General features: G+C 40.6%; 1 protein-coding gene across 1 annotated transcript in view; it reads right to left on the minus strand.

The window, feature by feature from the left end:
* Positions 1 to 4,912, minus strand: part of LOC101863667 — a gene marked incomplete in the record, with an annotated part of 20,612 nt that overhangs the window by 13,871 nt on the left and 1,829 nt on the right.

The raw sequence follows: 4,912 nt of genomic DNA on the forward strand, positions 1-4,912 counted from the left end.
GGGGGGGGGGGGGGGGTTGGGTGTGATGTTGAATCATTTTGAATGGCAACCTAGCCCAAAACAAAACAAAACTACTCTTGATTATTAGACACAAATACCGATAACGTAAGCAGACATAAATGGATGGATGTTTTAGGCTTTAACAGATCAAATCCTAAATGGTGTATCTACTTCGACCCAACAAAGCCGAGTTATGATTGATAGAAACCAACTGTCGTGATTCATTATGTAGATGGAAGTTTTGTTGGTATTTGTTTCTTTTTTTCTTCATTTCTTTCTTCCTTCCTTTCCTTTTCTTTCTTTCTTTCCTTCTTTATGACTCTCTTTCTTTCTTTTCCTTTTTAACTAATTGATTATGACCATTCCTTCAAAATGTTTGCTTCAGTCTTACCTATTATGCAAGTTCTGTTCTACTAGTATGATTAGGCTCGTTGTAGAAGTCGTGAGCAGGTTCCCGCACCATGTCCAATTTAGCACAAAATCCTTTCAGTCAGCAGACGTTTTCGCCATACACGAGTACTGAATTACCCTAGATCACCCACTTATACGTAATTCCGGATCATTTTGGAACGCACCGAGAGACCCTAATCGGATCCAAATGAAGGTCCCCCCAAAAAGGGGGTGGGGGGGGGGGGTCGTCATTTATTCAACTATTGCGATACTGGTCTTTTGCTCTTCAGTTGGGCGCCCATAGAGTGCACGCTTCACAGCGAAGGTTTTTGTCAAGAGCGGCGGACGTGAGAGGGTAGGGTATTGCCGTTGATAGAATAATCCAGGTTTATAACAATCACTCAAAACATTAATTGTGTTTCTCATTTAGCACCCAAAGCCGCCACTCTGATCCCTACCACAATCGAACAGTTTTCATGACATTTTCAGGTTCCTTGTATTTGCGCTAAAATATCAGAATTCTCTCCTCATCTTTTCAACGTTAAACTTGTCCCAACTCAGAAATTGGTATCCCTTTTCTGCTTTTGTTGACTGTTTTCAGCGCCCTTCTAGACACCAACTAAATTATTTCATAGCCTCGCACTCCCCCCCCCCTATCTATCTATCTATCTCTCTATCTCTCTATCTCTCTACCTATCTATCTGTCTATCTATCTATCTATCTATCTATCTATCTATCTATCTATCTATCTATCTATCTATCTATCTATCTGTCTGTCTATCTATCTATCTATCTATCTATCTATCTATCTATCTATCTATCTATCTATCTATCTATCTATCTATCTATCTATCTATCTATCTATCAGAATGATACCTTACTGAATTTATGCACGAGTCATATAACAAGCTCTACGGTGGGACAGAAGTTCCTTCGCAAACTCCTGAAAACTTCAACTTGAACAAGTTCCAAGTCAAAGCTCTTCTGTCTTTATCTCTCTCCACTTCTTCATTGTACGTTACTCTGTTCATAATACCTCTAATCTTCGGTATTTGTGTTACCTGTTTTTGTTAAAAGTGATGTAAAACGCCAGCTAAAATTAAAACTAAGGTCAAAACAGCAATAGCATTTGATTAATACCTCCATGGCATATTACATGTCTTATGAAATTATATTAAACATAAATTACTATACGTCCAACTGTGGAAGGTCACAACTTTCTCCTAGACAATGGGTAGCCACCGGGGGAATTTCTATCCGTCTATCTATCTGAATATCTATTATCTATCTATCTATCTATCTATCTATTATCTATCTATCTATCTATCTGGATGATTACTATCATAAAAGTGTAAGCGCCCGTTGCTTAGGACGAAGAGTTCAGACCTGAGCCAAAGAGGTCATACACTGGATAATGTAAAATGCATAATATATAACCTCTTTTGAGCTGAGGGTTTAGGTATTTGAGTGTGTGTGTGTGTGTGTGTGTGTGTGTGTGTGTGTGTGTGTGTGTGTGTGTGTGTGTTTGTGTGTGTGTGGTTGGGGAGGGGTTCACTAAGGTTATCTTCAATTTATCGCCACTGTAGTGGCAATCAAAAGAGAAACACGGTGGTTTGATCATCATCATCATCATCATCATCATCATCATCATCATCATCATCATCATCATCATCATCATCATCATCATCATCATTATCATTAAAGTCCCTGCAAAGAGGCACCTCTACTCGCCAAGAATGGCAATTCGAATTGAGTTATTTGGACGAGTCGAGTTGCCTCTAAGCATTTTTGACAATGGAGCCGAGAAAGAGCCACGCTCTCGCTCGAAGATTTCTTCGTGGAGCCTACCAGGCCCATTAAGGAAACAAAAATCCTCCTCCTCATCATCATCATCATCATCATCATCATCATCATCATCATCATCATCATCATCATCATCATCATCATCATCATCATCATAAGTTGTATTACCATTATTAATCTATTGTTCGTGACAGTAAGCAACGACCACGTGGAAAAAACTAGTCAAAATTGCTTTAATGATCCGTCGACATAAGGAGCAAGAAGTATTAATGTTAAATTCTTAAACTCATTGAAAGAACCACAGCTTATGGAAAAGTTTTCAGTTGCCCGGCAGGTTTCATAGATCTCTCCTCCCCCCCCCCCCCCCCAAACCACCGTTACTCCCAAAAATGTGAAAATAAAGCGTGTATTACAACACCTCCCCCCGCCCCTCCCAATATCTTCGCACAATGCTGCTATTTTACAACCAGCCGCTTCCTGTTCCTCAAAGACATAAGTTCATCCATTGGTGACCTCCACTGTTACCACGGATGTTGTTGTGTAGGGCAAGCAGTTTGAAATATGAAAGAAGGGGAGGTTGAGGGAGGGGGGGGGGGGAGGGAGGCGACACAACTTTTGTGATATTTTGTCTTACTATTTCTGTCACCCAGTGAATTCATAGCACTATCTGTTGGGACGTTGTATCCCTCTTAGCCCGGTTTGCCCTGACATGCAAAGTCAAAGCCTGCCTTATAAATGATCTAAATCGTGTCGATAGGGGTGTAAAATACTATTCATTTTAGAATTAAAACCCAATCGTTTACAACTCTTAATGTCTAATGGAGAATCAAAATAACTGAAACATGAACAAAAGGATCTAGCATAGATGCATTGCCAAAAGTCATGAACAGTGTAGTGCGTGGGTCCCAAGATGATTAATAATTGCAACTGGTTTAATGCCCTTTTCATCTAGAAGGTTAATTGCCCCAACCTTGACTGCTAAGGGAAACGCGAACTGACGAGAAAAAGCATCCCAAAAGAAATGAACGGGGATGTACGATAAGCAATAACGTAACTTACGAACACAGAAATTGAACTCTTCATTTTTTTTCGCTCATGGAGTCAGAGAGCCTAACCATAGCACCTCTGAAGAAAGAAGAAAAAGAAGAAGAAAAAGAAGAAGAAGAAGAAGAAGAAGAAGAAGAAGAAGAAGAAGAAGAAGAAGAAATATGTCTATAGAGAAAGAGTGCGTCGGCATCAAGAGACGTGTGTTAGAGAATCAGTTGTTCAGGTGTACTGAGCCCACTATTTAGAATTGTTAAATAATTAATTTCCTAATGTAATGTGTGGTAACAGTTGTTGATACTCCAGAAGTGTTTGGTCCAAATTTGATTTCAACACCTTGAAAAAATCAAGTAGAAATATTATCTTGATGGAGAAGGTATTGGGAGTATTTCATTCGTTTTACAAAAAACTATCTATAACAACCAATGAACCTATGAAAGTGGCGTGGGTGGCCTAGTGGTTAGGCTCTCGGACTCGCAACCGTAGGGTCGTGGGTTCGAATCCCGTCAGGGGCCGACGTTGTGTCCTTGGGAAAGGCAATTTACACGAATTTTCCTCCCTTCACCCAGGTGGGAATGGGTACCCGGCTATAGATGGCGAAAGATCTTGTCAGTTTGTTAGTGTTTGAGCGTTTAATCAGCTGCTTGCACTGTATGCTTTCCGGGATGCTGAGAATGTTTCGGAGTGTTCTATGGTCTGCTGGGGTAATAATATAGTGTAAATCGCACAGAGCCTGCTGTTGAGCGGGGATATGCGCTATACAAATGCCATTTATTATTATTATTATTATTAACTAATGTTTTTTGTTTGTTTTTGTAAAGTGTTTTGCGGCGCTCTCAACTGCTTAAGGTCATATGAGCGCTTGGGACACTCCTAATATTTTCAGTTGGTAGGAAATTTTGAATTTTGCCCGGGTGGCGGCCGAAGCCTACTCTTATCGATTTTAGACCACCAAGGGGTCTTTAACGTGCGCAACGTGCACACGGGCCCTCCGAGATTTTTCGCCCTTGTCCGAGAAGGCTAGGTGTAGATCTTTCCTACCAGAAGACCAGGGGTGTGGCAGAAAGACAGCAGTAAGGAGGAGCCAAGGAGTAGCAGTAGAAAGGCTGCAGAAAGAGTCAGGAGCCCAGAGGAGGGGGCAAATGAGGTGAGGGGGTGGGGGCCGAAAGTGGAAATGAAAGCAGACAACAGAACATTGCTAGAGAGCAGGAAAAGAGGTGAAAGGAGACTATTTTAGAGAAGACAATTTTTCGGTCGCTACCCGGATTCGAACCCGGGACTTTTGAATAAGAGGCCAACACCTTAACCTCTAGGCCACGAGAGCCCCCGTCTCAACTCAGAATTCTAAAAAAGGAGGAACTTTCCGGGTGATCGCCACAGAAGCCCATGTTCGCGAAACACCCATTTTTTATTATACTGTTGAACCCTAGAATGCTGAAATAAATACCATAATTTATCAAAGTAAGGTTATTTCACTCCAATTTGAGGGTTTGGGAGATAATTTCAAGTAAAAGTCACGTACTAAATATTTACAATCTTGATTACGTACAGAAAGTGGTAGCGTCTGGGGTCTTGTGCGACTTATTTATACATGTATTTTCCCTTCATCATACTAGCTTATATATATATATATATATATATATATACATACATACATACATACATACATACATAT

This window comes from Aplysia californica, unplaced genomic scaffold (assembly GCF_000002075.1).
Source record: "Aplysia californica isolate F4 #8 unplaced genomic scaffold, AplCal3.0 scaffold00168, whole genome shotgun sequence".
Taxonomy (NCBI): domain Eukaryota; kingdom Metazoa; phylum Mollusca; class Gastropoda; order Aplysiida; family Aplysiidae; genus Aplysia; species Aplysia californica.